Raw genomic sequence first — 27,201 nt, 5'->3', positions numbered from 1 at the left:
GTGGCACACGGGGACCTGACGGGCTTGGTTTCCATGGTCAGTAATCCGCTCTTTACACCCCACCTGGAGTTCGGTCTCTGTTCTGCACCCCTCGCTGTGTAAGACACGTGGAGGGAGTTGGGATTTCTGAGATTCCCTACAAACGCAGTTTAGAGCAGGGGTCAGCCCGCAGGGGCCGCGCTGGGAGCGCCCCAGAGCCACCGCTCCGGGGTCACCGGGCACAGTGACACCCCCAGCCCGGGACCGGCTCACCGGGCACAGTGACACCCCCAGCCCGGGACCGGCTCACCGGGCACAGTGACACCCCCAGCCCGGGACCGGCTCACCGGGCACAGTGACACCCCCAGCCAGGGACCGGCTCACCGGGCACAGTGACACCCCCAGCCCGGGACCGGCTCACCGGGCACAGTGACACGCCCAGCCCGGGCTGGGGCCGGCGGCTCCGGGCTCGTTATCGGGCTCAGCTGCGCGGGGCCGCCCTTGGTCCTCGTTCCCCGGCGGGCAGGAACTGCAGGGACCGAGCGGGGCTCAGCGGGGGCTCCCGCGGCGGCCGCGCGGAGGGACCGGCGAGGTGAGAGCAGCCGCGGGCAGGGGAGCGAGCAGACCCCGGAGCTCTTACCTTCGCCGTGCCGAAGGCAGCAGGTGCCGGGCGGCTCTGGGCTGCGCCGCGTCGGGGGCTCCTCGGGGAGCGCTGAGCGCTGCCCCCGGGCCGGAGGAGCGCGGGGATGGGGGAAAAGGAGGATAAGCAGGTGCCGGAGCGCTCTGGGCTGACCTGCAGCCGATGGGCCGCGGGGCTCCCGCTGCCCGCGCGCGGCTGCCGCTGACCGTTAATGACCGTTAACGACCGTTAATGACCGTTAACCGGCCGTTAACGGCGCGAGGGAGGTGCTGCCGGCCGGCGCGCCGGAAGGTTCTGGAAGGGCCCGGCGGGACCAGCGCTGCGGGTGAGTGGCCTTGAACCGCACAGACCCTCGTCCAAAGCGGAGTTTGCACCGTTAGCAGTGCGGGTTTCTGCCCGGGGTTTGCAGGCGTGTGCAAGGAAAGGGTTTGAAGCGTTAAACACGCACCTTTGCTTGTGTTTGGTGGTCCCTTTGCAAACCGAGGCTGTTGGGAAAGAAAAAGGGAACTTTGTCTTAAGAGCGGTGTGTATCTTAAATTACGTAACAGATGCAAATTCAGGAGGGAAAAAACAAAACAAAATTCCCACACAAACCCAAACCAGAACAAACAAACCCCAAGCCCTGCTCATTGCTCACACGACTAGTAAAAGCCTGGTTGATTTTTGACTTGTTTCTCAGCGGTTTGGAAGTTCAGTGGATGCCAAGCAGAACAATTAGCTGGGCTAATGCGGCTCAGACAGAAAAGCAGTTGGTTCCTGTGAAAAAAATTGACCGTTGTTAATGTTAAAAGAATAAATGAAATGGCCATTATGGGAACATCAATTCAGGGGAATAATACTTGAGTAGATTGAGTTAATTGATGCTTAATTTTATGAATAGTCGAAGAGGCTGATGAGGTGGGAATTGGATGGCGAAAGGGTCAGAATTTGTACTTGAGAGGTCAGCTGGAACATCTGGCTGTGTGGGCTGTGGAATGTGGTGCCACCATCTGAAACGAACGCTGGTAGCAGCCCGAACTGGGGAGTTAGTAGTCCTGAAGAGCTGTGGTGTTGTCCGGTGTGGTGAATTAACGTGGCAGGTGTGGGAATGGCTCAAAGTTCGCAGCTGGGGGTGCTGAGAGGGGCCCTGTCCGCGGGTGCTGTTCATGGCTAATCCCGGCTTTGTTTTAACCTGATTAAGTTTATCAGTGCTACTCAAGACTAAAAACTGTGCTTGAATAAAGATGAGGGTGCAAATGGTGCTTTCTGGGCCTCTGTGTAAGAGGGATTATAATAATGTTCTAATGTCTTTGTGGTCTGGTTTTAAGATTGAAGAAGGTGAGCTACACAGATGAAGTGCTATGGTAACTTTTCATCTCCCGGAATACAGATGAAATAAAGGGATTCTAGTAAAAGTTATTTGAATTGCCCTAGAGCCATACAGCATGATCTGATTCAAAGATCACAAGAGAAGCATCCTCCTCGAGGCATGTCCCCAGAAGAGAACTGGAGATGAGGAGTTGTCGTGTTCCCAGCGGTGGGATGGGAGAGCAGCTGCAGCTGGTCCTGGACCCCGTGGTCCCCCCATAGCCGTGGGTGGGAGGAAACACGGTGGGCAGTGGGAAGGGAGAACCTTGGGCCCCTGTGCAGCTCCCGTGTTTCATGAGGAGGAAAATCTGCTGGAGCAGGAACGCAGGGAGGGGGCCGAGGCCTTTCCGAGGTGCCAATAGAGCAGCAAATCAATATCGCTCTTGTTCAAAGAGCAGAGTGAGCAGAGCTTAGAGTGAAACTAATGGGAGGGCCAGGAAAGAAAATCCTCAACTGCCGTTGCCGTGACAAATAATGACAAAAAATGACCGAGGCATTTTAAGGGTAGTGTTGCAATAAAAACATTGCAGACCGAAACATGCACATTTGTGTTTGCTTTCACTTCCAGCATCCTTCAGAGGATATTTGTGTATCTGTGCTAAGGTTCAATCTTAGCTGGTCACTGTGTCAGCTTTCAAACACTGTTTGGAGTGGATCCTGCACAACAGCACGTGCTGGGCTTCGCTCTCCCGTGTATGTGGGTGTTACAGGGCTCGGGAAATACACACAGTGCCGTTTATAAAAATGGGTTTAATAGAATCCTATGAAGTGAGCTTTTGCTGTAAGTTTTGCCAATGAAAAGCCTAATTCGCTGAAGCACGTTTTGTTAGAGGATTTAACAGATTTCTTGGGTTGTGCCTGTGGGAAAGGGATGACAGACTGAGCTCCAATATTCTCTTAGGACGGGCCGTTTTGGCAGTGCTCTAGACAGCCGGGAACAAGCTTCAGCAGAAAGAAAACAGGTCAAATTATAGTGTGCTGTGGAGTTTTGATGCTGTGGTGGTTTTTATTACCTTTGGAAAGAAGTTGGGAACCCCTGCTGTAACTGTTGCGTGATTGAGTCTTCTGCGTTTGCAGAAAAGGATAAGAGACTTTAAAGGAATTCACATCTTTTCCTTAGGAAAATACATCTGTCTTGTCTTTTTTTTCAGTTCAGAGAGCTCTTTGCAAAAGCCCGAATACTCGAATACTTAGTATCAGTTCTCTACCATTATTTTTTGTATCCTTTGTCACTACTGAAATAGAATTTAAATTTCAAATTGAGGGCCTTCTTTTAGATTGACTCATGAAAGGTACACGAGGACACATTGTCTGAAGATCCCCTTTGTGTCAATGTGTGTTTTGCTACTAGTTCATAATTTATTTTTGTGGCATCACAGTGAACCTAGTGCAGAGTAGAATTGTTTCTTTCCAACCAGATCAGTGTCAAACTTCAGCGAAAGTGTTCACTGAGAGTAAATTGATCTTTTCAAGGATGTTTTGCAAATTCTACTATTATGTTCTAGTCCTCAACTTCCCTTTTTTTTTTTTTTTGCTATTTTAATGTAAAATAATACTGAGAAAGATAAAAGGTGTTGGAGATGTCTGTGGGCAGGCTCTGGGTGCAGCCGGCGGGGCGCACCGCGGGGCAAAGGCTGGGGCTGGCAAACGGCTTTTCACTGCTCTCCGAGAAACAGATGCCAAAATATTTCACTGGGGCTCACCTGATCTGCTTATTGAATCGCTGCATGAACAAACACAAATCAAAGCTGACGGGGTTGACTCTTTCTCATCAAAGCTTGGAAAATAATAATGCATCATCCCTGCAGCAGTGCAGCGCTCCCTACAGCTGCTCAGCCTTTCATACGTGCGCAGCTGCACACACGTGCATACAGGATTTCTTTGAATCTCCGCAGCAGTAGGTCTGTCACCCTCCAAACGAGGAAAAAGAAAGAGTGGACCAAACAAAGCTTTGCTGCTGTGTAATTTTCCGAGGGAGGAAAATAAACTAGTGGGAAGGGAGGAAGGATCTTGTGAAAAATACACAAATGTGTGTTATGTGCAAAAAAGTGACATTGTTTCCTTATTAACAATGCCGATTGTATTAGATAGTGGTTTGTAAAGCGCCCCTGGCATTTAAATACTTTTAAAAGGAGTTACAAAAAAGAGCAGAAACTAGGAGCGAGGATTTCAGTGCGTTCAGGGTCAGGCTCTGAGATCCGTAATGGGCTGTATTTCCCACATCCGAGCAGCGTGGGATGGTGTGAAAGCGTTTTGATGAGCAGGTTTGCTCGAGCCGCGTTGCCCTGCCAGACAACCCAAATCTGGCTGTTCCCGTGTCGCTCCCGAGCGCTCGCTCCCTGTACATGCGCTCTTACATACGCATTGTGCTGCTGCCTGTGGATTACATGAAATAGTTCACCCTGTGCCTGTCTAAACTTCTAAGCATTACAGTTGTAGAGGGTGCTTGTGAATAATTTATGGAAAACACTGTATGGATTTTAAATCTTACCCTTTTGGCATCTGCATTTTCATCTCTGAATGTAACTTGTGTATTACATGGCTGTGATAAATGAGCTTTTTAGTGAATTGGTTATGGTGGATTTTCAGGAGAAAGCAGAAGTAGCTGGTACGTAAATATGCAAAACTTTGCTGGTAACAAACTAGGAAAAAAAAGGCTAATTAGTGTAATTACTGTCATTATAATTCTAATTTAACTGCATAGACTTATAGTGCAGTAACATCAGAGCTGTCACATTTGCAAACTGCATAATTATATGTATTAAGTTCTGTCTCTGTTGCATCCAACATATAAAATGGGCTGTTACCTTAAACTGCTCCAAAAAAGAAGTGAAAATGTCAACAAAGGGCTGACTTAATCTCCTTGATTTTTCTGATTGCCAGTGAAAGGTGAAACAAAAAGCCTGTCTAAATAAATATATTTTAGAAATATACTTGATAAAAATCAGAAATAGATGATGAACTGAAAGCAACTGCTCAGAGTGTACAGGTGTGTGTTTGCGGTGACGTCTGCCTTTGCGAATCCTGCTGCCGGAACCTGCTGCTGGTGCAGAGCACCCAGTGCAGCGGGCTGAGCTGAACACAGGCTCGCTGCTGCTGGTGCAGAGCGCCCAGTGCAGCGGGCCGAGCTGAACACAGGCTCGCTGCTGCTGGTGCAGAGCACCCAGTGCAGCGGGCTGAGCTGAGCACAGGCTCGCTGGTGCTGGTGCAGAGCACCCAGTGCAGCGGGCTGAGCTGCGCACAGGCTCGCTGCTGCTGGTGCAGAGCACCCAGTGCAGCGGGCTGAGCTGAGCACAGGCTCGCTGCGTCTGGCGCAGAGCACCCAGTGCAGCGGGCTGAGCTGGGCACAGGCTCGCTGCTGCTGGTGCAGAGCACCCAGTGCAGCGGGCTGAGCTGGGCACAGGCTCGCTGCTGCTGGTGCAGAGCACCCAGTGCAGCGGGCTGAGCTGAACACAGGCTCGCTGCTGCTGGTGCAGAGCACCCAGTGCAGCGGGCTGAGCTGCGCACAGGCTCGCTGCTGCTGGTGCAGAGCGCCCAGTGCAGCGGGCTGAGCTGAGCACAGGCTCGCTGCTGCTGGTGCAGAGCACCCAGTGCAGCGGGCTGAGCTGAGCACAGGCTCGCTGCTGCTGGTGCAGAGCACCCAGTGCAGCGGGTTGAGCTGAGCACAGGCTCGCTGGTGCAGAGCGCCCAGTGCAGCGGGCCGAGCTGAACACAGGCTCGCTGCTGCTGCTGCAGAGCACCCAGTGCAGCGGGCTGAGCTGAACACAGGCTCGCTGCTGCTGCTGCAGAGCACCCAGTGCAGCGGGCTGAGCTGAGCACAGGCTCGCTGCTGCTGGTGCAGAGCACCCAGTGCAGCGGGCTGAGCTGGGCACAGGCTCGCTGCTGCGGGTGCAGAGCACCCAGTGCAGCGGGCTGAGCTGGGCACAGGCTCGCTGCTGCTGGTGCAGAGCACCCAGTGCAGCGGGCTGAGCTGGGCACAGGCTCGCTGCTGCGGGTGCAGAGCACCCAGTGCAGCGGGCTGAGCTGGGCACAGGCTCGCTGCTGCTGGCTGGAATGTTTGGGGAGGCCACAGCGTAGAGAATAATGTCAACTGTGGAATCCTAAGTGATGGTAGATGTGGTGTATGTTAAATTCAACTTGGAGGCTTCTCAGCTGCTGAGAGCATTCTGGGCTTACAAAACCCTGGAGGGAGAGGCGGGTGTTGTCGGTGCTTTGGAAGACAGGGTATAACTTGATATCATTTTGATTCATTGGTAAAATGTCCCAGAATCTGTAAGGTGACGTTTATTAAAGACAAGGGACGTTCTTCTCATTTCAGTCTTCAGTGCTGCATGTTGCGATATTGGGCTTGTGTTTATCACCAAGGTGTGGGGCAGTGATGGCCACGCTCCTGTGTGTGTCCAGTGTTCCCTGGGGAATGTGCTCGACCAGCTGATATCACAGATACAACTTGCCCCAGGACCTCAAACCAAAATCCTCCTGAGCTCTGAAGCTGTTGAGAGACCTGAACCCAAGGTTACAGCTCTCATAAAGGTGAACAGAAAACTGAAGTGGGAACAGATACAAGTTTTGACATGACCCAAATGAAGTTTTGATTTGGAATTCTTTAACTGGATTTCATTCTCGGAAACCGTGACATGTTGCACACCCTCTTTGAGCCCCCAGCCCTCTTTCAACAGACCGAGAAAGTACATCCTAGGAGACTTCCTTACTTAATATGTATTTATGCTTCTGGAGCACTCTTGACAGTTTGTTTTCTCCCCCTTTCTACATAAAAAATGAGTTGCTTTTGTACTGCTCAGCATTGTGTTATGAATATTAATCCAGAGGGTTTATTTTTGTTATTCTAAATCTGCCCGTATCCTTTGTAAGAAGAAAAATGGGACATAATTAATCTCTCTGTTAATCTTGATATTTGCATGGAACAAGTGAAACAAGCTCTTCAAACCACTTGCTCCACTCCTAAGAAGTGTTTACACCGCGGTTCAGAGGGAAACATGAGGTCTTAGTTATTTATTTATTTTCAGCATCTAAAATTCAATACACACAGCGGAGGCACATTTCCTAATTCCCAGTGAGTTTTATCCAGCTCACTGTGCTGGTTGGATGGTGATTTCCAGAGTGTCGGCAGGAGAGGACCCGCAGGGTGCAGAGTTTGGGATGGAAACGCTGATACCTGGGGATGTGGCGCTGAGTTCGGCTGTGCTGCATGGGCCTCGGTTCCCCCGGTTTGTTTTCCCGTGGCTAAGGTGGGATAATACAAAGCAAGCAGTGGCATCTTTTAGAAAACCTGAGGGAGATGTTCGTTTACGGCGTGTGGTGCGGGCGGTTTGGTTTCCCCGTGCTCCGTATCTGGGTGATACACCGTTGGGTGCGCGTGCTTTGGAGGACGCAGCAGAACAGCAGAGAAGCCCAAGCTTTGTGCTTTCTAAACCATGTAAAGCAGTTTCCTCGGGTTGCAGATCCTCTTTATACCTGTAAATATGAGAAGAATCAAGGCCCTGGAGTGCAGTACCATAAGCAGCATATCTTTTTTAGTGTCTGGAAAGTCAAGGGTTGCGTTGTATGAGTTCTGCAAAGAATCTTCAAGTATCGTGGAAATGTGAACAATACAAAGCACTTAAACTGTCTGCAGTACAAAGCAACTTGTCTTGGTATTTGTATACTTGTGTACATTGAACCCTGGTGTCCCAAGGCAAAAAAGCCTCGTCTGGGGCACGGGCTGTTGGAGCTGCTGTAATGGACTCAGCAGAGCAGCTCCAGCAACTTCAGAGATCGTCATGAAATTTTAATAAGCATCATGTGGTGTGAAGGAATTGAAATTTGTTTGATCTCTTGTTGCTGCTGTTGTTAACAAATGAGTGGCAGAGAAAAAGATGCCAATTAAAAGAAGGGAAGGATCTGTGTTCAATATAAATCAATAGGATTGGTCCGGCCAAGTGCAGTCTGCTCAGTAGAGATGTTATTTCAGATCACTTTTCAGAGGTTCCAATGCACAGTGCGTAATCAAAAATCCCAATATTAGATGGAGTTGCAGTTTTGAGAGCACGTAAATGACAGTGTGTGTGTCGGAGGAGGTGGTGGCAGCGTTGCTGCTCTGCCCGTGCTGCAGGCTGCTCTGACGTTGCTGCTGTGCCGCTGTGTGAGCGTGCAGGGAGAAGGAGGCGGAATGGGTGCAGAGTACAGAAGGCACTTTAGTGTGAGTCCTGTGATCTGGCCAGGGTTGTTGCCTTCGTATGAGCAAAAGGTATCAGTTCTATGGGGAAATCTCCCCTGGTGTTCTGTGGGCACTGAAGGTGCTGCTGCCTTGAGCAGATCTGGCTGCGGAGCACAGTGAAGCCGTGGGTTACGTACGGGTTATGTACGGGTTACATCTGTCAAGCGCTGCCAGCCGGCGGCAGCGGAGCTGTGCTCTGTGCCGGGAAAGGAATGCAATTAGTAGCTACAGGAACAATTGTTTTTGAAGACATACCCTGTATATTAAAATTTGTGAACCAGAGTCAGCTCTGATGTCTGATTTCAAAAGGCTTGTGATGAGGTTGAGCTTGGCCCTCCATCTGAAAATGAAATTGGAGCAATATTGAATCTTTGGAAATGGTAACCCCGCTTTGAAGGCTCCTGTTCTATGAAAGGTGCTTTGAAGGTATTCATTCACTCTGAAATGAATTCATGCTATTCATTCTGCCACTCACAGAACAAGATATAATAGCAGTCACTCACGATTGCTGTCATCTATCAAATGTTCATTACATACCAGTTAGACTGAGGATACAGCATTTGGAAAAGTATTTCTGTATGCATCTTGAAAAGAAAAAGCCAGCAACTTTATATCTAAGACACTGAGCTTGGTTCTCTAAAAGGCTGGTTATCTGACATTTGAATGGTTTTTATCAAAGGAAACAGCTGATACGCTGAGCAGGTAAACTGGTAGAAAGGGTGCTACTCCAAGGAGCCCATTTACCCCAGCTGAGGATCTGGCCTGTTCTGGACCTTCTCATTACATGCAGTAAAGCTGCATGTGGGATGACTCGTACCATTACAAGGCGGCTGTGAAACATAAGGAAACGGTGGCTTACTCCCGTTTTCCACTACCAGATAGGCATGATAGTCCTTCTCGGTCAAGCAGCATTCTTTGACTTGGGGGGGCGGGAAGACAACTTTGACAGTGACCCTTTTGGAAGTTTAGTGATGGTGAAACGGGAGGGTTGACAGCTGGACTGCTCATCCTGCTCGCTCACCCAGTTCCTCAGCTTTGTGCTGTTGTGCACGTGCTGGGTTCCGTCGTCTGCCTGCGGCTGTTCATACCCCGGCTCTGCTCACCGCGGACTCTTCTCTTTTGATACTGTACAGCCAGACTGTGGCTGTACGGAGCCTCTGCCTCGGTTTGCCATCCTGTAAAATGACGGTAGGAGTACTTATCTGTAACTTACAATACTTAAGCAGTGCTTTGAATAAGGTTTTAATCCTTTCAGCAACTTCCCTGTAGATTAAAGAGCACGCAAAATAATAATATACAAGCTAGAATGGACACCGTAGCTGGGAGTATAATGTCTCCCAAATCTCTGAAGAGTAATTCAGTTAATAACTAGTTAACTACTTGCTAATGTGTAATTTTCTCATTCAGACAAGTAAATGGTAATTAACACATATAGCCTACAGATACATGTGGGGGACAGGAAGAATCTAGGTTTTCTCCCCCTTTTCCCAAGTATGGATAGATTAAAATGGTTTGTGGGAGTTACATTTTAATGAACTCTAATGCACAGATCCCTTTAATGAGGGCATTTGAAATCAGCTCTTTCAATTACAAGGATCAGCTTGAAGCAAAAGGACCTGAAAAGCTTTGCATTGGGGGGGAAAGAGGGGATCTCCGGAACTGTGTTTGGAAATAAAAGCCCTAGGAAAGTATTTTGACTTATTTTTTTTTTTTTCCCTCCCGTTAAATGTATGGAACCGTTGTGTTTGCAGTTGCTGTCTGTGAGGTCAGAACATCACAAGCACCGGCTCAGCAGCACCATGGCGGGGTTGGAGGAGGGTTGAAGGCGGCCCCGGAGGAGCGCTGGGCTGCGGGGGGTGCCGGGGGGTGCTCAGACGGCACTGGGGGCTGCGCTGGCGCCCGGGAGCCGTGTGGCTGCGCTCGGTTCAGCTGACACGGCCTCCTGCTTTGCAGGTGCAACGTTCGCCTGATCTGTGTTTGAAGAGAGTCGCGTACCCCAGCTGGATCAGGTTACCCTGATGCAATTGCAGCCGAGTCCTGAATTAAGCAAAATGAGTGTTTCATTCCTTTTCTTAGGGTTGCTGTCTTCTCCGGCCTATCGAGCACCGTGTGGTCGCAGGCTGTAAATGTCATTTTGGGTTCTGTTCCTATGGCAGTTCCCAGTGACACAGGGCTGGGGCTCTGTGCTTGTAATGTCACCCCGGGACAGCAGGTGTCCCCTCATGCTCACCAATATTCCTCATTTACTGGCAGGATGCTGCATGTGGGCTGTTCGTTGTACAGGTGCACTTTGAGGAGTTGGTTAGTTTTTGTTAGGAATATTGTCAAAAAAAGAAAAAGAGTAAAGCTGTTGATGACCCGTGCTCCACCAATCTAAACGAATGGTCAGGAACCAAACTCACATCTTTGCTGGGGGCAGTGGATGCTCTTTGACCAGCTCTAACTTCCCGGCATGCTCTGTTATATACAGCATGTGTTTGAAGGGGAGGCTAAAACCTGCAAAAACAGCCTTGTGAGAGTTGCCAATTTTAAAACTAGATGTTTGTGTAGCTCATACTTAGCTAATGTCTGTGAATCAGATTACTAGTCTTGAACATTTTTGGTGTGTGGGAGGTTGCGTAGCTGGTTTGGATATTTCTGCATGGTATCATTTAGTAATTACTGCCACTATCTTGGTCTCACACAACGGGGAGGTTTGGTGATGTGGTGGAGCAGCTCCTGTATGTGACTCTGCAGGTTGAGTCCCTTACATTTGTCATAATGCATCAGCTTGTCTGTAGTGCTGAACAAGCCCAAGAGCGGTAGATGCCTACACCAAGTTTTTGATTCATGCTGACTAATAAATGACACGGGACAAGTTTGAAAGTCCTTTGTCAGGGTGGATGACTGATGGCTGTGAGGAGCAGCCCCTTCATCTTCCGGAAGGATGTGTGCTATCCATAACGCAGCCAGCAGCTCCGGTCGGACGGTGGGATTGACGGCGGCACTGGGAGATGGGGTGGGGTTGGTTTAGTTTGTACGGGAGGAACGGCCGAGCAGAGTCAGGTTGGGAGTTCTTCCTTGATCGGGAAAAAAGCTCTTCCTGGATGTGAATGTACTGTCTTCGCACACCAAGATCTTCAGGGCTTAGATGCCATTTGCATCTAGCTCTCGTCTGCACAATTAGTCTCATATTAGAAAACCAAAAATGTTATTGGAAAGAGAACCAGCATTTTTTTGTTTCAAATGTAGGTTGTCGATTTCCTTGTATGTAGTGCCTTTTGAATAAAAGCTTTATTGCTTTAGATGAGTGATAGTGGGCTGCTCTGGGTTAATGGAGTCATAGGTTTTCTTGAACTGTCTTTAGACTGGATATAGGCAGGTTTACGTTTGGTCCCCAGAGGACCAGATAAGTCCACGTGCATTGTCCTGACCAGTCTGCAGCGTGTCTGTCCTGACCAGTCTGCAGCGTGTCTGTCCTGTCCTGAGCCACCAGCTGCAGCTCTACAGAGTCCCTCTGGTTTTCATTTTGCACTGGTTTGCCTCATCCTCCAAAGGCAATAAATGTTCATCTTCTTCATCTGTACTTAGTGCTTACACCTGTTGGAGCCCATGGCATTTAGCAGGTTATTGAGAAGCTGATTCCTAATTAACTACAGATGATTACCAACTCACAGAAATAGCCATAAACAAATGCCTGCTATGGTAAGAAGCAATAAACTGCATCAGAATCTGTCTCCTGTGTGATGTTCTCTCCTCCTGCGCCTCCCCCTACCCTTTTGGAGTTACCTTTTGAAAGCAGTGACAGCCATTTCCCATCATGTTGCACTCTGTACAGGTATCTTTATGCCATTTTGTGCTGCCAGATTTGTAAATAAATGCCTTGTTGCCAAGGTGAATGCATAAATAAATACACTGGGAAATGAAATGTTAGGTTTGCCGGTGATGGTTGGTGTTCCTGCTCTGCGTTGCTGCCGACACGGAGGATCTGTGCAGACGTTCCCGCTGTTCGGTGTTCACCAGCCGCCTCCCCACGAGTCTCCCCGGCGCAGCAGCGGCGCAGAGCGCTCGGGGGAAACGGCCGGGCTGGCCGGGAGACGCACACAGGTTGTGCTGCTGCGGTCTGTCGGGCGGGAGGTGTCGGAATGCGCGTGAACATCTGGCTGATGGGTCATCGCCTACTTCCTGATTATCCTCAGTGAATCTTACGGGTCAAATTACACTTGTGGCGGTTTATCAATTTCCAATTATATTCTTTCCTGGAGTGAAAATATCTTTGTTAATTTATTACTGTAATTGGGGATAAAAAGCAGCAGTGTTTGAGGATCTAGACCCAGACCTCACTAACAATTCCTCAAGAATTCTTTTGCTGTATTTTCTTGCTGTTGAGTTTGTACACACCAAGGAAATGTTGTTGTTAATTTGCCTAGTTAGGGGCATTCTCTTTCTTCTCAGATGTGTGTTTATGCTTCCCAGTGTTTTTAGACTGCCCTCCATTACAACCGGTGAACTCATCCATATGATGCTGTCATTATCAGGCGCATAATTAATTCCTCCCAGATGGACTCCGGTTCCTCTCTCCAACCCAGGAGCCGATGGGAACTTCCCCCACTGTCAGCAGCATAATGTACAGAGAGAAAAATGAAGAACATATGAGAAGTTGTTACCCTCGTAGACAGTTTGTGACCGCTTCTGTCACAAGAGCAATCTGGTCATCTCTTCATGTTACATTAACAGTTGGTGTTTGATATCTAATTCATTACTTTTTAAATTTCAATCTTGATTGCTGCTGGCTGCAGAAAATATGTTAAGGGGTTGTCTCAATGTGATAAAAGTTTTAAAAAGTTGAAATTTAGTACAAAGTTAAGTTCCTAAAAAAAGCCTCAAAACCACAAGAGCTGAAAGATGCTGGTGTGCAAGCTCAGGGGGTGCTGGAGGCCCACAGAAGCCCTGTGTTTTCTACATGCGCACCCAAAGGAAGGGAGAGAACGGTGTGGTTTTCCCCTCACCTCCCGGTGTCGGTGGCTGGGGCTCCAGGGGCCGCCCCGTTCAGCAGGGGCTTGAACGGCCAGCGCTCTGCAGGTTTGGTGACGTTTGGCAATCGGCTGGGACAGTCAGGGCTGGAAGCAGAGAGAACGTCGTTGTCAGAACAGCTCTCCCATGGCTTTGAGCTGGCTTAGCAAAGATAAACAATTTTGTTTGCTTGAAAAAATTAAATAGAGTACATTAGTGCAGAGGTCTCCAGCTTGACAGGGAAAGCTGATGCATAATAAAACACCGTGTAAATGAGTTTTCCTTGATTGGAAATAAAGACAGTCTGTGCTGGTTGGTGTTGGGCTGTCAGCACTCAGCAACATTGCACCGTAGAACTTACCTTTCTCTTTACACCTGTTTGAAGTGACGGAGAAAGTTAATCCCTAATAGAACTGAAGTCAGGCTGAATGTACCTGTGCTAGGTCAGGTAAGGACGGCCTCCTAGCGTTTTGTCCCTGTTTAACTGGTGTGGTTTGATAGTACACTGAAATTTGATACATGACCTGTATGTATGCAGAGCTGTAGCAAGATCAATCTTGTTTGCTCTTTTTTCCTCTTATGCAAGTCAGAAGCTGATCTGTTTGACTTTTAGTGTGGAAACGTACATAGATCATGGATGGGCTGTAAAGGATCAGTACTTTAAGAGGGGGAAGGAGAGGAATGCTGGTGACAGACATGAGGATTTTCAGACTGGGAGTTCAGATGGGCATTAGGAATGTTCTGAGCGTGAAAGCTGCGTGCCCAGAGTAGGAAATGGGAGTCAACGTGAAGCTCCCGGCGCGCCGTGGCGGGTCCTGCGCTCGCAGCCTGGGCACAGCAGTTCGGTGCCGTTCTGGAAAATGGGCAGAGGAGGCTCGCGCTGACTTATCCATCCACACAGATGCTGGTTGTGGTGCCTCTGATTTTATTCTAAATGCAAGCATTCGTGTTTAGGTAGTTAATCAAACACCGCCTAATCACAGGTTAATCTTTCTCAGTTTAACCTTTAAAATAATAGCTAAGCAACCCTGATGTGAGAGGACGGGGAGTTTAAAACCAGTGATGCTTTGTTGGCTTTTCCCCGTTAGTCACCAGGAAGCAAATATCAACAGGCTGTTACAAATTTGGAAGCGGTTCGGCGTGATCTGTGTTTTGCTGTCAAGACATGCCCAGCGTGCCAAGGGCAAAGGCGGGCTGTAACACTTCAGTGCAGATTGCTGTCGTGCAATGTTCCAAAGACACTTGTAGATAGAGCGCTAATAAAAGAAGTTCCACGAGTCTATGGTTTCATATGAGATGGGGAGGAAAAGAAATGGCAATTGAGCACATTTTTCTGTCCATTAGCTGAAGCAATGTACTGCATAAATAACCAGGTTTTGCCTTTCTCTGCCCTTTGTTATTAGCAGTGGTCTGCTATGAAGGATGGAGAGGAAAAGACAAGGACAACCTAAACAAATAGCAGGAGATGGATCATTTTCATTGCAAAATGGTCATTTGCCGTGGGATGTGCTGAAGGAATGGCATTAAGTGTGATTGTTTTCCTAACGAACTGTAAATGCACCAGTGTCGCAGATGGTAGTGCTGGGAAATCTGAGCGGAGAGCTGGTCCGGTCGGGGAGGGATGGGACCCCCTTGTGTCGGGGACCCCTGTCCGCCCGTGCAGAGCTCGGTGGTGCTGCTGTTGCACTGAGATGCTCAACCACCTGCAAGGTTTCTGTGGCAGGAGGGTGATAGCAATGGAACTGCTTGTTTTTTCTCATTCCTCTCTCATTCCCTCAACTGGAATCTTGGATCCCAGCACTGTTACTGTGTCAGGGCACACATCTCTTACTGTTGCTGCTCTGTACATCTCATTCCTCTCCCACCTCTGGGTATTTTTTCAGTTTCCTGCTTCCTTGTAGGAGTGGTGTTCAGGTTACATAGAATTTCCTCCTTGCTTGTATAAGTAAACATGCAACAAGAAAACAAAATAGACCATTCATGAAATAGAATGATTTTTAAAACCCACTTCCTCTTGTGGTTGAACTGAAGGGGGTATTGTGGCTTAAATCAGTGGAGCTACCACTGGTGGTTGTAGCTGGAGGTGGAGGTAGAACGCGTTAGCCCAACTCCTTCTAAACTGGGTAAGTGCGGTTCCCCTGGCCCTGAGCGCGTGTTGCCGCAGCCCCGGCCGGGGTCTTGCACGGCTTGCAGTTGAAGTCATTCAGCAGCTTGTTCTAGAGCAGTGAGGCTGCGTCCAGGTTTGTGTAGCCAGTGGTTCATGTGGTTCCAGATTAGTTGTTGAAAGGGAAAAAGGAGGAAAAGGCAAGAAACTGCTCTTGTAAATTCTACTTTGGTTATGTAAAGTATTAAATTCAGTGCTAATGTAAATATAAATATAAACACAAACCAAAAAACCCAGATGGATTAGAATATTTGAGAACACTTGTTATTGCTCTTAAAGTCTTAAGAATCCCATTAATCCAGTTGCCAGTACCAGGCAGGGTTTTTCTAGTTGTTAATTTTAAATGGTTTTAACGGCTCAGGAAGCATTCATGAATTCAGGTTTCCTCACTCCCCTAATCATGTTGTCAGCTTAAAATTCACATTTAATTAACCTCTTCACCCAAGGCATGAATCAATACCGAGCCTCCCGAAGCTAACCATGCTGATAGTGATTTCACTGGGCTAGCCTGCTGAAAATCAGGAATCAGGATGCCTGCAGAAAAGGAGCAAACTAGTTGTGTGGAGTAAAGCGCAGCTAACTTGTAAACTCCGATAATGAATGTCCTTGGATGGAATGGGAAATCCATTTGCGGAGGTTCCAGGGCAGAAGGTGAGAATCAGACTCGTCAGAGCACGCACCGTGTTCAGGACAGACGCGCTGGGCGGCGTCAGGCACAGGCTGTGCCCGTGTCCTGCACGCACCGTGTTCAGGACAGACGCGCTGGGCGGCGTCAGGCACAGGCTGTGCCCGTGTCCTGCACGCACTGTGTTCAGGACAGACGCGCTGAGCGCACAGACTGTGCCCGTGTCCTGCACGCCCGGAGGGTCCCGAAGGGTCCTGGGAGCAGCAATGGCAGAGCAGAGGAAGTTGGAATGATGTGATTTTGCACGTTTTGCTGAACACAAACTAAAAATCTCCTAATAGTGTGACCTTAAAATTGTCCTTGATCTGTTGCTAAAGCTGAGTCCCCCTTGAAATGATGACTGATAACTGAATAAATAATAATCATCTGAGACTGAATGAGATGATGAGGTAGTAGAATAAGGTTGTTTAGTGAGATGGGATAGCTACCTGCTAGTAGTCAGTATGGGTTTTGCGTGAAGAATTCCCATCTTGTGCACCGGAAATGTGAGAGCCGCCATCCGTGGCGGTGACTCAGCCGTGTTTTCCCGGTGTTTAGCTGTCGCCGAGCGGGGTCCGGGCACCGCGGTGCAGGAGGTGTCAGCTACGTCCCACCCGTCGGTGCGGGAGCGTCGTCTTCATTGACGGTGGGTGCCTGGGAGTGTGGGCAGTCTGGCTCCGGAACGGCAGCGGTGGGCAGTGGATCAGCACCAGTTGTGACTCCACAAGAGGTTTTAGTTTGCATTCTGGCTCTCCTGCTTCAGCACAGCAGAATATGGTTTCCAGTTTACTGCCTGGAGAAATGCAGTCTTTGTGGAATTTGGTGTTTCCTTAGAGCAAGGGACTAACACGGAGTGCAGAGATGTAAGCAAGAGTTGTCGAACATTAAATTCCACTGCAGTGTTGGTTTTGAAACTCAGACCGGGGAGGCACAGGGTATTCTCGTAACAAAAGTGTATTACTGTAAAGCTGTCTTGCTTTTAAATGGTAATGCATATATTTCAGGGATATTTCTGCAAAGACCTTGAGAACTCTCTGGCCAGCTTTGCATATCTTGTTTACAGACGTTATTTCAGGTGCACCTTTGTATTTTGCAGTAAATGCAAGTCCACATACTTGACCCTTTAAACTACTCGAATTACACAGCTCATTTCACGACAGTCTAGTGGTTGGTATATCTTCAACAGAACCATTAAACAGAGTCTTAGCTCAGCAAAGTGTTTGCCCATGTGGTTAAAGCTCAGCACACTCTTAAGTCTCTTGATACTTGAGGACCTTCAGGCAAAATTATATCTTCAGTTATATGGCTGTTACTGCCTTGGTTAGAATGGAATTACTCAGGTGTGACAAAAAGCAGAATGGGGCAAAAAGAAGGCCAGTTAATGCAGTTTTGTCCAGATGGCTTTTCCTTAAAATGGGTGTGCTGGTACAAAAGCTTGGGCAGAACACGGGCTCAGACCTGTTACGTTCTCTCTGTTTGTTTCTAGTGCTCAGATTGAACAGAATGTTATTAGGGCTTGTCATATCTGTTGTGTTTGTATAACACAAGGAGTGGAGCGCCAGCCCACTCGCTGCCGGGGAAGCTCAGCACGTGCTATCAGGAGTCCGTGACACATACAAACCCCCGTGATGCTCTTCACTCCGCTGCTGTTCAGCACGCAGCAGCGCTGTAGGCCAGTAAACTTGTTCTGCCCGCCTTGCTCAATGGCAATAATTAGTCCTGGGTTCTTTATTACCTCTTTTCATATGCATGTAGGTTCCTTGGTTATATGTACTTGTAAATGAAGCTCTGCTTTCCATGGCTTGAGTCTAAAAATCCCAGGTTTGCACAAGTTTGGGGTCAGTCAGGTGGCAGTAAAGAAATCCCCATCATTCCCTATTCTGCATGCAAAAGACGTGTTAGGGTTTTCTCAGCGCTCCCCTTACGTGCCTGCAGCTGCCGGGCCGCGTGGCGCGTCACGTATGATAGCGTCACTTCGGGCTCCGCTTCCCCTCGGCACGTCCCATTTGCAGACTGGAGTTCTGCTAGGATGGCAGTCAGTCACCGGAGAGGGAAGGCTTAGAAAATAAAGAAAGATCGAGGAAGTCGGAGATCATTAAAGCTGACAGCACCTCACATGTTCATTAATTATGAACCTACTTGGAAGAGCTTTGTTAGACTGCTGGCAAATGCATGTGATAGAATTTTCAAAAGCGCTTGAAGACATGAAACGAGAACGCAGAAGGAAATTCAGACCCAGGGTATTGAAATTCACGGCTGCGCTCAGCCCAGGATTTCAGTTTGCTTAAGGCTGCGGTTCTTGCCAAGTGGGTGTTCTCTACAAACTGACCTCCAGGGTGCTTTCCTCTCACAAAAGAGAGTTTCTTTTCCCTGTGGGCCGGGTCGGCACAGCTGTACTGTGACTTTCCTAATAAATCCCAGCCAGTCCCAATATGTTTTATGTAGACAACTTGTATAAATGGGTGTTTTGGCTGCCACAGGTGGCAGGAGCCTGGAGGAGGTTGCTGCATGTCCAGAGGAGCATTAGCAATACAACCTCTAACAGTCTCCTACATACACACATTGAAACTTCCTTTAAAAAGAAATAAGCAAGTAAAGCCAGGAAGAGCCTCGTCAAACCAGACCAAGCTGGCCTTGGGCTGAACTCGTGTTTTTAGCAATATAGGAGCGTTTCTGCTCCTGGAGACCATTTGAGCTGTAGTCAAAACTTTGGTTTATGTTTTAGCCTCTCGGTTATGAATAAGTAAATATTGCTGATGGCACAGGGTGGGAGGCGCAGATATTCTCATGAACGCAAACCTGAAACACCTTCATCTAATGAGGAAGCTGCTGCTTTGTTTGGCTGCGGTTCTTCACTGACTGAAGGGATGGAGGGAGGATCCCGGTGTGTGTCCACGCTTACTCCCGTGTGTTGCCCCACACATTATGCTACTTTTGCTTCTGAAGGAACCACGCTCATAGTCTTGCCTTTTCTGTCTTTTCTTCATAGGTTTGTACAGGATCTTAGAAGAACAATTTCAGCCTGAAATGAATCTTTACCTTGTGTTGCTCCTGGAAGGAGGAGGATGACACCTGGCATCCCCCGGACCGCCCACCAGAAACCGTAAGTGCAAAGGACAAAATGCCTCTGTGATCCAGATCCGCTCGTTCTGTTGTGCCACCAGATGCGCTGGGTGACAAACGGCGATGCCTTTCTGACCCTCAGCGGAGTGCTCAGGATAAATAATAGCCTTGTAATTGCCTTTTTGTAAGAGAAGCAGAAGCTGAAAAGCGAGCAGGTGAAAACGGCAGGCAATACACGGGAGGGATGGTGCTGCTGTGCTGTGTGGCTCGGTGCGTGCCAGCAAAGTGGGGAAAGCAAGCCAGACGTGCACCTGGCCATCAGTCTTGTGTGCCTGCTAATAAACAATGATTCTAGCATCTGTCCCGCCGGCTGACGGAGAGCAGCTGACGGGGACTTCGAGTGTGGCGTATTTCAGTGCGCTAGTAACCAAGAAAAGATCCGAGTACAGCAGCTTGAATTTTTAACAGTGGTTCCTAGAACTAAACACTTAATGAAATCATTGCAACTTATTTGGACTTCCAAGAGGAATGCCTACCTTTGAAGAGATGTTGTAGTTCACTCTTTTCTTAGTGGAGGCAGAGCAGCTTTACTCCGTGCGCGCCGTAGCGGCTCTCGGGTTCCCTCTCCCGTCGCAGTGATCTCCCCGTGGTGTGCTGACCTCTCACAGCTGCAGGGTTGAATATTGCTGGCCTTGTAATCAAAAAACTGGTTCTGAAGTAGAACAGAAGGAAAGAAAGAAAACCAGAGGGGGTGACTGGGAACTCTCGTGGTCATGTAGTGATTTCGGCAGAGGTGGAGCGGTGTGTCAGCCAGCGTGGACAGTGTAGTAAATGAATCTGGATTTAGTTTCATATGTTCTCAACAATGTATCTGCATGTTTGTAAGTGTTACAAATTAAACTCAAAGGAAAGATATTCTGCTGTTTAAACGTTCTCACATGTAGTTGCATTTTGACTGCAATAACATTATCAGAGCGTCTTTCAAGCTCCAATTAATGCAAACCTAATTCTCCCTTAATACCAGTACTAGGAGGGTTTTAACTTAAGAACATAGAGATTTATCTTGTAGCTCTTAGATGATGTTCAAATGCCTTTTGTGCTATTTTTGTATTGTGTGTATGTGGCTTATGGAATGGAACTTTACCAATGTGGACATCTACAGCGGTTTAAGGACCTGGCTTCACTGGTCGCTGTTATTTACAGGGCAGCTCCTTGCAGAATGGAATTGAGACCTATGGTGACAATTTTGATAATGTGAAATAATTAAAGACAGACTCTGAGAACGAACAGATTTCCTTTCCTGAGGTATTTGGATATACTGTTACTGAGGATATAAAACTTAAATGCGCATAGCAGCCAGTGTAGCGTATTTCAGTCATGTCTGAAGTTTCATTAACATTACAGAAGTTTATTTTTTACGAGTGCCCATGAAATGAAAACAGGTATAAAATTTGTGTCTGGTTTAACATTTTATAAGTGAAGTTACACCCAACATTAAGTAGGTCATTTTGTAATACCGTAAAACATAGTGGCAGGAGGAGGAAAAGACAGACTTGAACTGCCTATGTAAAACTGGGGAGATCCATATCGAGTAAGAGGCTTATATCCCATCGCACGGATCACCTCTTGTGCTCTGTGTCCCTGAGTCTGAGGTCACCCAGAATCACACTGAGCTTCACAGCTAGAGCTTAAGATGGTGAATTTCGGCTGAGACAACATCTCGCCTGCTCAGCCTCGCAGGGCCCCTTCCAGAACTGGAATCGGCAGAGCGCCATCCCCGAGCTGCTGTAACCAGGCTAATGAGCCGCTAAAGCAGGATTAATTTGCCTAGATATAGTCTCGCAGATTATCCCCATATAAAAAATCCTTCTTATTAACACTGCCAGTACATCCTAGGTTTGCAGTGCTGCCGTTTCACAGACCTCCCCAGCACCGTTCCTCATGTGTTGCCCTGGAGGGCCGTGCCACAGGAGTCTGAGTTGAGCTGGTGATGAGCGGGGCTGTTCTGGTATCTCATGCTGTTCTCAGCCGGCGGGACTCCAAAAATCCCAGAGCCGTGACTATTCCGTGGAAGAGTGACCTGTGGAACTGAGCAGGGTCGAGGCGCAGGTCTGCAGTCGTGTTGGTTATACACAGGTGAATGCTGACGTCCATTTGCTGAACGTTGCTTGCACAAAGTTCACGTGGTTGGGAGTTTCTGACTCCTGATCCAGCTGTGCTCTGTGTCAGCTGCATCCCCGGCAAAGCCCGTGTCTTCTGAGCACACGGCCTTTCCCAGTACAGACATGACAAGAAAGGGAAAAAATGCTTGAGTTGCGATGTTTCTCATGCTGCCGGGATCCGAAAGGGTTTGTCCCTCCTGTGAGCACCAGGAGGTTTCCTCAACAGTGTTAGAGAGACAGCAACAGTTACAAATACATCAGATCTCAAACTTCTCTCCGAGTGAGAACTCGTAGAACATACTGGAGTAGCCCATTAAGCAGCAGGATGTATATGAATATTCATTCTCCTGCTTTTGTTATTTACATAAATTTAATGCAGGGGAAGCATTTTTACTCTTGCTTCAGCTTTTTTGATACAAATGTGGATACAGCTGCACATGTTTCCTTGAATTAGAGCAATACCTTTTATTTTTCTCTGCCTTTTTTCCCTGTTGGAACTGAAAATATTATTTCTTGTCTTTTGGAATGTTAAATCTGGAACTGTGTGGTTAGCTAAAAGGACCCCATGTGGTAGATTTTCTGCAACTGTTTCAGCTTAAAGGCTTCTGAACGATGGTTTCTAAGCATAATTCATTTATTTATTTATACCAGAGCAAAAGTACTGATTTCAAAAGCGTTGTACTGATCATAAAGCAGTGTAAAGGTGAGGTGGCTGCGTGCATCCAGGTTCTTCTATGTACATCTTATGCGTATGTGCAATGTAAGTACTTGGATATCCATGCACAGACAAAGTGATGAGGCGGTCAGCTCATTGTTCCGTACTGTCGCAGCCCAGCACACGGCTCCGTTAACCCTGAGGGGCTGCGGAGCGCGGGTCTGGACGCACGAGCGGAACCACCTTGGGCTGACCCAGACCCGAAGGGCGCTGGGCCAGGGCAGCTCGGAGACAGTGCTGATGAGCACTGCTGCAAGCTTGCAAATGAAATGCAGAGATAGGCTGCGGGCTGGAAGACACAGATGACAACGGACACAGCCAGGGGGATGGACTTTAATTACGAGATGTACTCGTGAGTGCCAGGTTTGCTCTGTTTCGTCCTCACTTGCTGCCAGCAATGCATGGCAAGTAAACGGCTGAGCTGTCGATGAGCTTTCAGTTTTAGTGAATACACTGCGGGGTGGGAGAGAATCTGGGCTTTTGTCCTGCAAGTAGCATCAAATGGTGACGCTGGTGTTGCTGGACGTGCCAGCGTGTTCGTGCTGCAGTCGCTGTGCCCTTTGCCCAGCCGAAGGCAGGCGCTGGAGCAGCGCTTGGTGTGCCTGTCAATCCCGTCGCTGCCTAGTGCTTGGGACAGGGCCAGTAGCCGGTGGTGGTGTGCTCTGAGGTGTCCCCTGTCCGAGGGGAAGAAATGCGTTGGTTTTGCTCTGACAGTTCAAAATAATAGCCCTCTGTTTTTTTTTATGATGCATCTACTGTGAGGCTGATGCTTTGGAATTACTTTGCATCTATACTTCATACATCTGTTAGGTACATGTGTTGTTGTTATAAGCCCCCTGTGCAGATGGCGAATGTGCAGCATACAGGATTCCAGGCTGCCTGTCTGCAGTGGCTCAGCTCTGCACCAACCCTTGGAACCCTTCACCGCTTCGGCTGACCCCCCCCCATTGCCGAGGGTGTTCACAGGCCGAGTGCTGCGGGTGCTGCAGCCTGTTACCTGGAGCCTGACCCTGTGCACTCGCTGTTGAATAGGAGACAAAGTTGTTTTCTGCAGCAAGCAGTGTAATTATCACCTTGGCTGCATCAAGTGTTTAATGAATAAAATCACGTAATTACATTCATTGCTATTCTGGACACACTTTGTAAACTTTTCCATTTATAGTATGTGTGTCTTCACAATAGATAAAGGAAAATGGGGCTACAGAACTAAATGTAACGCAGGTGGGTTTGTCTACTCATCCTGGTGTTTCTGCGTTGAAGGTAATTTGTTCATTAAGTACTAGAAGAAGTATCAAGTATCTGAAGGAACAAAGGAACAGCCTGTCTTAAAATTAATAATTCTGCATAGTCCTGTAAGATTTGTACTGATTTAATTGTTGCTAGGAAGTAAGTAATTAGTAAATCCAGCCACATAACAAGCCTTGGTACAAATTAAAGTATCTGACCTCGTATGAGCCGCGTGCCATGTAAGTGGCGAGTTCTGATTGTTTCCTACCACCAGCTGGTCAGCACAAGCTCATGCAGGCGACCGGGCTGAAATGCCCCATTAATTTGAGTCTTTTACATCCCTTTCCCTCATCCAACCGTTTCTGATCCACTTCAGTCTGTCTGGCCTATTCCGATGAGCAGCTTTCCTGAGCTGGGCTTGTCTCCAGTCATCGGGTGTGCAGCTCCTGCCCTTTGGAATCCAGAGAGATGGAAAATGCGCGACTGGGATGTTAGAGAAGGGAAGAAAACTGAGCGATTCTGCACCAGGCAGGAGCGCAGTCAGAAGGCTGGTTGGTAGAGGTGAAGGGGTGTCTACGGAGGCAGTCATTGCTCCCAGTGCATCTGCAGCCTTTAGAAAAGGAATTTAAGCACTGAAGCTATTTAGATTAACTACTCTGGTTCTCTCCTAAAATCCATTCACTGTCCAGCCCCAGTGGGAGTAGAAGAAAATCATTATCAGATATTACACAGAGATTTAAATTAAGATTTTTTTTCTCGTAAAACTGAACTTCTAAAACAAAATCCCAGAGAAGTGGAATTAATTGCTGGATCTGCATTGAATCACCAAGAGACGCGGTTTCATTTCCGTGTCGCAGCAGAAAGTGCTTCATCAGTAGGAATTCACGTGGAGGAAAACTAAGCGTGTCCCACTTACTGAGCACGAGTTTGTCCGGGATGTTTAATTATGTTTCGATTAATTTGTTTAACATTAAAAAAGTCAAGGAGTGCAGCATATTCAGCACTACGCAGGTTGCTACCTGCATGTACCTCCGGCTCTCCTTAGTTAAAGGCACCTTGTGGCTTTCACCTGCAGCTGCTTTACCCGAGTCGCTGCTGCTCTTGCCAGCTGCCTTTGTGCCCGAGGAAGGCGCCGGAGCACGCTGGAGCCGAGACGGTTCGCAGCATCCGTGGTTAAGATTTAATATAATGCACTCTATGTTTCCAAGGATAAAACATTGTGGGGAGGGGGGATGTCAGTTAAAACAAGTGTAAGGCATTAGATTAATTACTTGGAAACCTTTCAGCTAAGCAGTATACTTAGTTTGAGAAATAATAAGACAAAAATAAAATAATCTGGGAGTGAAATTGACTGTATAAAGATGTGGAAACCTAGAAATCGTGATAGGAACATATTCTGATAGTCTCCTACATACAATAAATGTTTATTTCCTGTACTGTACAGTTTAAAATATTTATAAGTGCAGTATACAGTTGCTTGCTTGTCCCCCTCTTTGTATCTGCATATATCTATGCCCTAACCCCCAGTCCCCACTGAGGGTGCTGCTGAGGAGCTGCTGCTGCTCCCTTAGAGCGGGTCTGACAGGGACCGTGTGTCACTGACAAACCTGGAGACGATGGGAGGAAGCGTCATTCCAGCTGTTAGAGTCAATGAGCAGAACCGCGAGTCTTGTCAAGTCCTTTTGCTGTTTCACAGCATAAAACTGTCACCTCATTAATCAGAGGAGCGTGTTCCCACCGTGCTGCACTGTGAATCGCGTTCAGCACTGATTGTGTCAATGTCTCGGAATAAAACTACACTTTGATAAGCCCCACCTTATGCATTGGAAATTTACAGTGAAATTTCTGTCTACTGATTATGTAGTTGATTAATCAAACTGGTAGGGATTTCAATACATATATTAAAAAGCATAATTAAAAGGCAGACAACTAAGCAGCTTGTCAGATCGGTTGTTGCAGGGGAAAAACTGCTCCATTTAATGCAGAACAGAAGTTTTTAGTTTAGAAAGGAGATTTTTAGGTGGCAGTGGAGTATATTCAGTTGAAGTTGGCAGAGGGGGAGGTGGGGGGTTTCTGAGGGGTGTCAGGGCCGAGAGGCTGAGGAGGGCGGGTAACATCACCCCAGCTGCACCCGCTGGCTGTTCTACAAGAACAAGTGAGATCATATGATATCTGTAACGTCAGCCTTTCTTTGGAGTAGGCTGCTAACAATAATCAGGAGATCAATCTGTCTACAGAGCTATTAATTTTATTCTTCCTTGGAGACTTCAAGACTCTGGCTTTGTGTTCTTCCGCAGCTTTTGATCATGTTGTGCTAAAGCAATTCTTTGCCCAGCGCAACAGATGCCTTCATCATGATCCCTTTAAAGAGGAAAGAAGAACTCCAAGTTACATGCATTTAATCTTGTCGCTTCTCATAAATGTCATCAACCCCGTTGCGTTAAGCCATAGTGAAGCCAGTAAGTTATTAATAATTTAGCATGCAGTTACAGAAGCAAACAAAGTCATGCTTTGATCAGAACCAGGTAATGCGGGAGCATGGAGCGTTCTGCTGAGTAAGTTAATGGGCAGAAGTCAAACACTTGACGCTATAACTGGACAGAAATTGCAGTACACTGGAAGTTATTTTCAGAATTCAGTGATAAAGCTGAAATTCTTCCCGTATCAAATCCTTTACAGGGATTTGCATGCAGCTTCATTGAGGAAAGTGTCTGTAACTCAAGAGGCTGAAGTTAAGGATTATGAAATCCTAAAACTGTTTAATTTGAATTACACACCACTGTTGCATGTGCCCACACATCCCTATCCCTATCCCTATCCCTATCCCTATCCCTATCCCTATCCCTATCCCTATCCCTATCCCTATCCCTATCCCTATCCCTATCCCTATCCCTATCCCTATCCCTATCCCTATCCCTATCCCTTTCCGCAGCTGTGTCTGAAATAATGGTAGACATTCAACTGTGGGAATGGAGAGACAGGAGTTGCCTGGCTTTCATTTGTGTTTGGGTGCCACCAAGCATAATGGAATCTTGATTTGTGACCGAGGATCATAAACAAACAAAACATAAGAAAACTTGCTTTCTCACCCTTGCCGTGTAGGACATAATAGTCTCAAATGGCTGCTGTGTAGTTCCGTGTTTGCAAAGTGACTTGAGGAGTCCTGTTGAAAAGTGACATAAATGACAAGTGTTCTTTTCAATAATAAGGAGCTGAGTTTGAAGCACTTGGTCTTGGAGCTGGACTGGAAGCCCAGGGATGAAGCAGTGCCAGAGGAACGCTCAGCTGGAATTACATAGGCACTCGGCTTTCCTCCTTTCTGCAGATGCTGTTAGTTGTTCTGGTAGAGAGACAGAATACAATACGAATAGACCAAAAATATAATGGTCACATTTTAATCAAGTGTTTTTAATTTGTCAGTCTTCATAGGAGGTGTCTGAGGCGATGGAGCAGGATAATTTCTGGAGCAAAGGCCAGGACAAAGCATTTCCAGGAAGGATCCCAACAGGAATCTGGTCTTTCTGCCAGAGAACATTCCCAGTAAGAATGCGTAGAGATCTCTGCCTGTTTTTAGCAAATCCTGTGGTACATTTAATTTCCTTTATTAGGAAAGCATTTTCCACGGGTGGAAGATACACTCTACTCTCTATAAAGTTACTTATTGTTAAAAGAGGAAATACGTTATGCAACCAGACAGATTGATTGCTCAAAGACGGGTAATCTGCAGTGCCTAATTACTCAATCAAGTCAAATTGTATTTAGCAAGCATGGCACAATTACATTACAATGGCAACACAAAGGGAATTCAGTTTGTGTTACCATACAGAAGGTCAGTAGCTCAGGAGAAACGCGACGGTTTCTTTGGAAGGGCGAGGTGGGATTTCTCAGATGGCTGCGTCAGTTAGCAAAAGGTCTCCTTCCTCTGTTGGAAGAGGATTTTAGTTTCCCATCTAAATAAGGCAGCCTAGTAATAAAACTTGATTTATAAATCATAAGTGGCCTTTTTCTGTTGTTTTTCCACCCCTCCTAAT

The 27,201-nt window shown here is 47.5% G+C and overlaps 1 long non-coding RNA gene across 1 annotated transcript in view; it reads left to right on the top strand.

Moving 5' to 3' along the window:
* Positions 1 to 27,201, top strand: part of LOC309449996 — a 68,445-nt gene continuing 41,244 nt past the window's right edge. The window contains exons 1-2 of the long non-coding RNA XR_014186034.1: positions 1 to 36; positions 18,993 to 19,106. This is a non-coding gene — a long non-coding RNA (uncharacterized lncRNA). The remainder of the gene's footprint in view (positions 37 to 18,992; positions 19,107 to 27,201) is intronic.

The sequence above is a fragment of the Streptopelia decaocto genome (assembly GCF_964273445.1).
Source record: "Streptopelia decaocto genome assembly, chromosome: 25".
Classification (NCBI taxonomy): domain Eukaryota; kingdom Metazoa; phylum Chordata; class Aves; order Columbiformes; family Columbidae; genus Streptopelia; species Streptopelia decaocto.
The sequence above is the reverse complement of the archived record's forward strand: the minus strand, read 5'-3'. Positions and strand labels throughout refer to the sequence as shown.